An 11,089-nucleotide genomic window follows, 5' to 3' on the forward strand; every position below is an offset into this window, starting at 1 on the left:
TCCTCAAGATTAATTGAGAAATATCTGCTACATTTCTTAGTTCAACTTTCTTTCCAGTTTGTAATTTTGATAGATAAATAAATTTTATTTATTTATATTCTTGTTTATTCATCCATGACTTATTTTCTAATGTTTCCATCATCATGAGTATGAAAATGAATACAATAGTTCCTGACCTCAAGGAGTTACATTTTTTTTTCAGTGAGTGACAGACATATAAATAAATAAGGGTAATGAAATGTTACCAGTACTGTTATAAGAACCTATACAGAGTTTGGCCAGAAACAAAGTGTTACCTAGTATAATATTCATACAACCTGAATGAACTTGCACCTAGCACCCTAACCCTGTTTATCTTTAAGGACATTTACGGGTGAAGAGCCATCTGTGACCCTACCATTAGACCTACTAGATCCAAGATGGCCATTTAAACGACCTCTAATAGACTGCCTTTGGAAGTGAAAAAAAAATTCAAAGAAATTGTATGAAAATAAAAAAGTCATCTGCCTGCCCAAAGACTAATTCTAACCCAAACAATGTATCCAGTTGAGCTTTATGCATTCTCTACCCATATCAGCAAAGAATAGAGGAGGATGCTAGTAATACATTAATGCTCAACCTTCAGGCTATTTATTTGGACTTCAGCAATGAAAACCTAATGCAAACTCTTAAGACCATGTAAAATTATTTGCAGTCAAATATATTGTATCATCTGATTTTTATTATACTCATTTAATTGGTTGTCTTTTATACAACATTTGTAAAGGTGGCCTAGCATTTATCATCTCTATATGCAGAAACTCTACCAATTTAAAACTCCTGTGCTGAATTCTTTGCGTACAATGCCAAGCAAAGCTGAAGCTACTTAACTTAAATTGCATACTTCAAAAAGAACTTCCATGTGTGCAATGCAAAGCCTCAGGATACAAAGATAAAGCTAAACCTGAGCAGTTTAAATGATGGTTCCCAGACTAAGTCCTGCTGCAGAGAAGACAAGCTGTGAATGCTCCTGGTATTACAAATTTGAATTCATTTTGTGGCTGGGGAGGGACTTAGGAAGCAAAAGTACAGTCTTGGCTTTAGGGTGGTAAGAAGTTTTAAGAGACAAAGCTCTTTTTGAATGAAGTACTTATTTAGTAATACAAAATAGCCATGTCTCTGATTAGCAACCCTTTGGCAAATGTCAGAAACCTAACTCTGCCTAGTTTATACAACCCTTATTGAGATGACAGTGTTTTTTCTTTTTGTTGTTGTTGTTTTGTTTTGTTTTTTAACCTTTCTATGTTGGCTTCTGATCATAGAAAACTGGTTTTGAGTAGATTAATTTGGAGAAGTATTATAAAATCAGAAGGACTATACAGAGGGAAAATAGCCCATTAGGAGGCCACAGAATCCATCTAAGAAATTACAAGGGTCTAGGTTTGAATAGTAAAAGCTGGAATACGTAGGACAGGATGGATGTGAGAGAGTATCAAGACACAGTTGTCAGAACTCAGCAATCAATGGAATGATACAGGAAAAAGAAGTTGAAAGGTGACTGGGGGCAAGAATGTGTGGCCAGAGGTCAACATAGTGCATGGGTCATCAGAAAGCAGGGAAGGGAAGCAGGATTCTTCCTCCCTTCCAAGCTAGGGCTCCATTTTGTCATTTGTCCTTGTCCAAATGCTGTGCTTTATATAACATTGAGACAGGAAAGATAGGGTGTTCACAGGAAAGCAGAAATAGCAGTGTCAGGGTGTTGAGTTAGTGTTTTATTTTCTTTTCAGCAAATGAATGAGTAACAGACTTGGATTATGAGTGTCAGGAAGTACAGTCTTGTAGAAAAATTTAGAAGAATGAGCAGGTTTGGGAGGGACGGTAGTGAGTTTGATTTTGGGTGTGCTCATTTAGGGAGGCCAGAAAATAGCTAGCAGACAGTTGGAATGAAGAGGCTGGAGCTTAAGCAAGCTTCTGAAACTAGAGGTAGAGATTTAGGAAGCATCTGGTGAATGTGAATACTGAAGCTGTGTGAAGAAATACTCATGAGAGACAAAGGCAGATCAAGTGGAAAAGATGGAAGGGAGGAAGAAGAACTCGAGGTATGGGCTGCACACGGACTGCTAGAGAGAGTGGAGGGAACCAGACGAAAGCCAGAAGACCAAGGAGCAAGAGGCACAGAAGCCACTGCAGAGAGCCAAGCAGCATGAGGTGGAGACACTGTGAATCAAGAGAAATGAATTACAGTAGATGGGGTAGAGAGAGAAGATGTGAGGGAAGAGGAGGGGGGATAGTAGGGGATAGGAAAGGTAGCAGAATACAACAGTTACTAATAGGGCATTATGTAAAATTGTGGATGTGTAACCGACGTGATTCTGCAATCTGCATTTGGGGTAAAATTGGGAGTTCATAACCCACTTCAATCTAACGTATGAAATATGATATGTCAAGAGCTTTGTAATGTTGTGAACAAACAATAAAAAGGAAAAAAAAAGAGAACATACACATGGATGATAAAAGAGACCTAGAGTTTACCAACAAAGCAAGATGTACTAAGGTATCTTTATTAAGATGGAGAATATTAGCATATCTATAAATCGTGTGGAGGGACAAAGAAGGAAAGATGATAAAGTAAGGTAGATAGAAGGATTTTCAATTTCCAGATGATGCTCATGGCTGTTAAGTCCATTATAGCGTTGAATGATGGTCTGTGGTTCAGGGAAGAAGGCAACAATAATACCCATTCGATTGCCAATCCTGTGTTCCTCCCTCCCTCATCAGCACCTGCTGGCCACATACCCAATTCCCTTTGGTCGCCATGACCTCACTCCAGACACTTGATAGTCTTACTGAGACTATTCCAGAACTGATCCCCTTCCTAGCAGTTCTCTCTCCCTTGATCTTCTACACACTGCTCTCAGATTAACCTTTTGGAAACTCAGCTCTGAGCATATTGCTTCCCATATCAGTAGCTCTGAAGCACTGTTAATAAGGATTAAAAAGCCCAAATATCCCACAAAACAAAAATCTTTTCTAATTTCATGGGACTTTCCCTGCTGGTACCTGCTAAACCTTTATACAATGCTAAAGGACTAAAGACTGAGATCCTAATTAGAATAAGATATACTCCAAGTTTATGTGGATATTTCAAAATATACATAGATATGCATGGAAGCATCTTTCTTTCCTTTAGTTCTAGTGGAAACATTTTTTCCTTATGTTTAAAAAAATTCATTGCTATACATGAGGGCATTTTACTCAGTAGAATGTTATTGAGGGCATACATAATGCATTTTCATTTTTGTGGAGATGCTTACATTTCTGTGCATTACAATTCAGTGTAGCAGCACCAGAAAGAAAGAAAGAAAGGAAAAAAGAAAGAATAACTCAACATCCTTAATACTATTTTAACTAAATACTTTAAATTATGTTTCTTTCAGTTAATGCGTTAGAGAAAAATAGATGCATTTTACCAGAGTGAGCCATCAGAGATCTAAATAAATGGACCAAATGAGTTTGTTTGAATGTTCCTATTCACAGAGGATTACACATTCCAATAAAACTGTGTACATTTATTTGAATATGTAATCAAGGAGCTGAACATAATTGGTACTTATTTCCAAGTGTAGCTTCCCTGGTTTACAATGTGGGTACCTCAATATGTTGTTAAAAAGCAGAAAATAGTTCTTTCTATATACATTTTATGCAAATGTCAGAGCTATTGCTATTGTTCGTCAGCTTCATTGCTTCTCTTGCACAAGGCACCTGCGTGTGTTAGCAGTGATGCTACTGCCAAAAGAAAGGCTGTCTTCAATTTCTCAAGTTGTCTGAGGCTTTGGGAAGGTTTGAGTTCTTTCATTCTTTCCTTTTTAAATTTTTGACAGCTATTTCACATCACTGAGCTAGGTGCTGAGTTACAGAGATCTTTTAATTATCTGGGCATTTTAAAGTTCCTATCCTTACTATATTCAGTACTGTTGGTTGGGACAAACCTGTTCTGGTTCATGATCAAATCCTTATAGACACTGGTCTTTTGATGCTACACTTGGGTGTTAAGAAATGGAGAATGTAGAGGATGCTCTTGGCAAATATGCATGCTAAGATGATATAGCACAAGAGCACAAATGGAGACACACAACATAAATATTTTAAAAAGTCACTAACCAAACAAGCAAGATATTAAATAAAATATGTTTTATACTCCTACCTTGTTCATATCTTCACAATGGCTGAAATTGTGAATTTAGAAATCTTGAGTTCCTTAGCTTTCTATGCTTGAATGTGGAAGCATAGAGATGGGTATCACTGAGCTCTGGCCAAGGCCTATAGAGCCTGTTTCATTCTTTGCATAGCTTTGACTGTCATGCACTACAAAGGGCTTTAGATTCACATGGGCGGACACCCTCGGCAATAAGTCTAGGCTCTGTCCACAGTGCATAAGTCATTGTTCCAGCTTAAAGAAAGAGATATGAACAGGCCTTGAAGCAGTTATGGAGTACTTGGGAAGGGAATTTTGGGGTCCCACATATCTGAAAGGCAGATTAGGAAAGAGATGTGTGAGTAGTCCTGTTCCCTTGGCCTTGCCCACAGTGGAAGGCAAGAGCCTTTTCCCTCTATCACTAAGTGGATCTCCCCTCCTGAGGCATTGGCTGGACGACTTGTGAGTATCAGGACTTCTCTCTTTAGCCACAGGTGTATTTGTGTCATTCCTATGGTGCTTCTCTGGTCTTGCATGGCCTTAATGACCTCACCATAACTTCAAGTGGAGGAGAAAGATAAAATTGTCAAGAGAAGGAAGACATTAACCTTCTATCTTCCTTCTATCCAACTCCACCTCCATTATGGTGACACAGATCTAGCATGGATTTGGAGGGAAGTTAACAGTTTTTGGAGGGAAGCAGTCAGGTTGGCCTGAATACTGTAGGTGTGTTTGTAGTCCTGAGCAATCGCTGGGTACTGGAACACGGCTCTTTGGAACGCTCAGGGATTTTGATGACTGCTGCCTTATCTGTCCCACTAATTCTGAAAAACATGTGGGAGGCAGGGTGGAAGGACAGAAGGGAGCAGCAGAGGGAAAGATGATGCTAGAGAATGACAACTACTGAGGGATTATCAACATTAAAAATTAGATTTTCATCTGGATATTGTTATAATTTGAATCTTAACTGCCTCCCAAAGGCCATGTGCTGACGGCTTGATCCTCAGCCTGTGGCACTATTGGGAGATGGTGGAAACTGTAGGAGGTGAGCTTAGTGAAAAGAAGTTAGATCACTGGGGCAGTGTGTCCCTGAAGGAGATATTGGGACCTTGGCCCCTCCTCTTCTCCATTTGCTTGCCACAAAGCAAACAGACCTCCTTTGTTACCTGTTCCCCGCCATGATGTTCTGCCTTGCAACAGGCCCAAAACAAAGAGATCACGGAAACAAAGTTCTGAAATTGTGAGTCAAAATAAACCTTTTTTCCTTTAAGTTGTTTATCTCAGGTACTTTTGTCACAGCAACTGAAAACTAACACAGATATTGTTTTAAAATGATCGGAGTTACTAAGAATAAAAACATAATTGACTAAGAAATTAATATTTGAATAACTGAATAAAAGCTGCAAATATTTGTAAGCTATGCAAATATGTCTACATAACAAAAATTTGTGTGAATAAGTGATATGAATTGGCAAGATGATGATAATGATGATAATGTGATGATGATTATTAGAATTTATTGTATGGTTACTTTGTGCCAGGTACTGTTGTAAAGGTCTTGGATATATTGACTCTTTTAATCTTAGAAATACCTTGAGGCTGGTACAATTAGTGACCCCATAATAAAAAATTAGGTTAAAGTCTGTCCAATAACTTAGATAAATAATACAGGTCATAAACAACAGTGCTAGAATTTGACTCTGGAGCCTGCATTTGTACCCACATAGAGATAGAGGTGCCATCTAACAGAGTTTGGCTAGCCTGTGTTTTGTTTTGTTTTGTGTTGGTCTATTTTTATTTTTTATTTTTATATAAATCATAGAATGATGACTTTTATTAGCAAACAGTTGATTTCCTTTTTAATTGTATCTCTAACAATAATTTTTTTCTTTGAGAAATTTAGGGGTACCATGGTGCTGATTTTGTCTCTACTGTGTGCCCTTCAAGTCTCCATTGTGTACTTGGCTCTTGTTGGGTCTTGGGCTAGAGGGAATGACTATGATCTTTGACCTCTCCGGATGGTTAAGTGTATGATCAGACTAATCACTGGAAGATGTTAGAATGAAGACAATATCTACTTGAGGGAAGATTAAAATCCAGTACTGAAATACAAAGGAGAGAAAAGAGATTAGTTAATAAAAAACCACGACATCATATATTTGGCATAACGTGCGTGATAGACAAAGTTGTGATATTTCTTCCTCATGAAAAAGCACATGACAATGATTTGGGAATCTAGACTTTCTTCTTCTAATCCAGGATAGTATTCCTGAAATAAAGCTTCTTGTGCATCATTCTCTGACACACTTTACTTCAGTAGGTCCCTTATGTGTATTGAATTAATTCTAAGTATTTGATACACTCAGTGAAATATTACTCAAGCTTCTTTTGTTACAGAAAGTCTTTCCGTTCTCCTTTATGACTTTTATACTTGAACCACATGAGGCTTGTTTCGTCTTACTCATCTGTTTCCTTTGTTTCCTCATCTTGAAGTACCTCTCTTGATCCCACTCTTATTTTCAGAACAAGAGATGCTTGGAGGAATTTTTGCTCATTTTCAAGGCCTAGCTCAAGTGCTGTCATTTCCAAGGAAGTGTTACTAATTTCTAAGGTAGAAGTAATATCTCCCTCTTCTGAATTCCTGGGTCATTGTTTATGCCTCTTATTACAAATGTCATTTTCAGCCTTACATAATAATTAGGTCAGTTGTTACCTCCATCTTGTCTCTTTGAGAGCTGGGTATCTAAAGCATCTTTATGTCTCTTATGGTGCTCTATACAGCACCTTGTATGCATTAGATACTCAAATATGTACCACATTTTGAGTGATTCTGAATAGATGTTCTCGGATTATATTTGAAGTTGAATTAAGCCCTTTTGATAATTGTTTTAAACTTTTTTATTGGTTCTTTTTAGTTATACATGATAGTAGAATCCATTTTGATATAATTATACAAGTATGAAATATCTTATTTTAATTAGGACCCCATTCTTGTGGATATACATGTTTGTGGGATTCACTGTGATGTGTGAACACATTGCAGTGAAGGCCTTAGCACCACTAGCAGTCCCTGCAAAACCAAGATACTCATTTCTCCATTTGGGAGTGTTGGTTAGGTGGTGGATCATGGGCTGAACCTCTTCCCAGGAGCCACCTCACTTTTACTGGGGACAATCAGCATCCAATGACTGGTTGAAGTGGGATTCAAAGGACTTGTTCTCCTCCTTCATTTTGAGACATATACGAAGGATCCTTCAGCTTTGAAGCATCTTATGGGAATTATTGAGTCCTGTGTTACAACTGAATCACAGTTCAACTTCTCTCTCTTTGCCCAGTCCTAATGGATATGGTTCCTAAGAGAATTTCCTGATAAGTTTCTTCTATTCAAACTTCCAGCTTCCATCTTGAAGTCCTAGAGAACCATGTTGATGATGCCACATGTTTATCTGCACTAGATATTTTTTTTCTACAGCATCTGTATGATACCTACATCATTTGGAACATGTTGAATCTTGGCTTTATCATTTTCTAGATCAGTTGACTTGGAATGTGAGTTATGTTCTTATACCAGTTAGAATTAGGTTCATTGACATGTAATGAAAACTCCAAATCAATGCTGATTAAATTATATATTTAAAAGAATCTTTATCATGCAGGAGAATACAAGAGGTCAGGCATAAAATCCTTATGATATGGGCGGAAGCCAGTTCTGTGATCCTCTATCCTACGTGTGGTCTTTGTCTTTATGATTCAAAATGGCTACTGAAATTCCAGCCATCACTTGCACTGGCAAAATGGAGGAATCAAAGAATGGAATGAGCCCTCTCTTTTAAGGAGACTTCTCAGAAGTATTTTTACAATGATTCTGGGTTCATATTATCAACTATAACTTAGTCTCATGACCACAACTAGACCTGAAAATTTGTCTGGAAAATGTCATCTTTCAACCACATACACAAATGAGTTTTGGTCTCTAGAAAGTAGTTTTCTGAGGATTAAAAATAACATGTATGAGTTATTTAGTGCAGATGATGTTCAATAAATGGCCCAAATTCTTTTATATCATAGTTATTCTGTCTAATGGACACTCAATATTTTAACAAGGCAGCATTATTGATAAAGAATACTAGAAGCTAAAAGTCAGTGGATACTGCTTGTCAAAACCAAGTTAAGTCTGTGTGACTTTGAGGTCCTTCCGCTCTCTCTCCCTATGCCATTGGCACAATGAGATTTTGTTATAATTAATGAAAAGATGGCAATAAATATTGGTATAAAATCAAGTTCTCTCAATGTAAAGGATATAACTCAGAACATGTAGGTGCTACACAGAGCAGTAGATCCAGCAGCAGTTCTATCCATAGAGGAAACTGGTGCTGGCATTCAGGTTACCACTGAAGTGCTACCAATGACATGATCAGTTGAGAGAGGAATTTGAAGTAGTCTCTTGAACAGTGCCCTCTCCCTTCCTTATTCATTCATTCATTCATTCATTTCTTTCTTTCTTTGTTTAAAAAAATCTTGCTTCTCTTTACTCTTTTATAGATTCCCACCTACTTTCCTGCCTGCCAATAAAATGTGTACAGCTAGTCACAATCCCAGAACATTCCCAACTACTTGCATAGAAGACAAATCAAAAGTCATTTTCCCCAAGGTCAATTTTCAGGTGAATTTATCTCCGGCATCTTCCTTCTCTCCTCTCCAGACCAACTCTGCTAGTTTTGGCAATCTGAGCTTGGAAGCTTAAATACAACAAGAGTTTCTGGCACATTTCTATAGTTTTTTTCTCTGAGGTTCTAACTTTGGTGGCCACCTGGTCCCATTTAACATAATGCTAGGAAAATTACATCTCTTACTCTTCCGCACTAGATAGAGATTGAAATTTGTAATATTAGTTAAATAGTGATCAGTACACAAGTTGTTCTTCTGTGAACTGAAGAGAATTTTATGGCTGTTTATAGGTAACTATATCTTTACTGAATCAGTGCATTACATCTAAGAATGCTCTTTGTCACATTGGATTTGTGGATCTTTGTTTCTGCAGAATCCAGATCTGCTTTACCATATTCAGGGATACTGTGATCAGACTTAGTATTTTGTTGTTGTTGTTGCCTTTAAAATTATTTTTTGGATGAAGACTGTTTGTGTCTGGGAACATGTATAGTTCTTCCAATTCAAAACAAAAACACACAGAATTAAGATAATCATGGCAAAGATTCCTACTCAAGGCAAAAAAGCTACATTACAAAGAAAGTATCAAGTTGATGATACATCTTGATGGCATGTTGATGAAAATTAGTACAGTTTGTTTTGTTTTTGTATCATAGCCAGTGTGGAGTATGCAAATACCACATGGCTTTGTCTTTGAACAGACCTAGTTCTGAATTTATCCCTTGCCTCCATTTAGCTCTGTGATCTCTGGCAAGTAAATTAATGTCTTTAAAGTTACTCCTTATATTCATAGCAATGCAATAAGAATATAAGTATATATAAAGCCCAGTGCTATCTAAGATTGACTTTTGTAAGATTCTTCATTACCTATAAAAAGGATCTTACTGTTAATTTCTACAAATATATATATATATATTAATATTATAATTCCTTTGTTTAAATCAATATTAAAAATGTTCTACCCACTATAATTTGTTGACACATCTTTTAAATTTTTTTAATCAAAATTTTCTTGTTGCATAGTTATTGAAGAATTTTTTTTCTTCTGGTTTGTCATATCTTATATATTGTTCATTTGTTTTATTCTTGATTTAACATTTTAAAGAATAGTTTTATAAAAATTGATTTTGCAAACTAATAGTTTCAAAGTCAATTCTACAAAACAAGATATATTAAGGTAAGTTCAGTTTCTCTCACCCTTTCTCCATTTTATTAGTTTTATTTTCCTTATAGGTGCACATTTTAAAAATGTTCTCATTTTATCCTTTCATAAAAAAAAAAAAAAAACGCATAAGCACTTTCTGGCCTAGCTGATTGCATCCCTGTGGTGGTGTTTAATTTATCTCTGTGTGCTCTACAATTTCTGTAAATTTGGAGATAGATCTAGGGCATGCATTCTCATCAGGGGTGATATCACCCTCAAAAGAGTGAAAATGGGTTCCTTGGGGGTGAAAAATCTTACTCTTTTTAACCATATCTCCAAAAATTTGACATATATTGTTTTCATAATCACCAACATCAAAATATTGAATTTCCTATGTGGTTTTCTTTTTAAGAAACATTCACTTTGTTTTTTCTAATGTATAAAATTTTAAGCTCTATTTGTTTCTTTTAAAAATATTATACATACATTCATTATGACCAATTTATAGTCTGCAGCATGTTCACATTTTGACTTTCTTTAGTGTTTCCTGTTGGCTTTAACATGTTGTCTACACTCTTAAATGTTCCCTGAGTGCCTTACTTCTTTTTTGAGAATGGTTTTCTTTCTCTCCTAGCATATGTGTGTATTTGTGTATATTAGTACTACTGTATATAATAATGATGTTCAAATTTCTTAATATGTGTTTTTTTCTGTCTCTTTTATCCATCAATTTCTGAGATAGGTGTACTGAAATTTCCATTTACTATTTTTTATGTACATATTTCTTTCTGTAGTTATGTCAGTAACTGCTTGAATTCTTTGAATTACCCTGCTTAGGTGCAATTGAAACCAGAGTTTTGAGATGAGACTAGAATCCCCGCTTTGCCAATTTGCTTGTGTATTCTTAGCTTGCAAATTTAAAGAATAAAATCCACAGACCATAACAAAAGGGAAGAGTAAACTTATTTTATTATTATTATTATTATTTTGGTACTGGGGATTGAACTCAGAGGCACTCGACCTCTAAGCCACATCCCCAGACCTATTTTGTATTTTACTTACAGACAGGGTCTCACTGAATTGCTTAGCGCCTCGCTTTTGCA

The sequence above is a fragment of the Ictidomys tridecemlineatus genome, chromosome 4 (assembly GCF_052094955.1).
Source record: "Ictidomys tridecemlineatus isolate mIctTri1 chromosome 4, mIctTri1.hap1, whole genome shotgun sequence".
NCBI lineage: Eukaryota > Metazoa > Chordata > Mammalia > Rodentia > Sciuridae > Ictidomys > Ictidomys tridecemlineatus.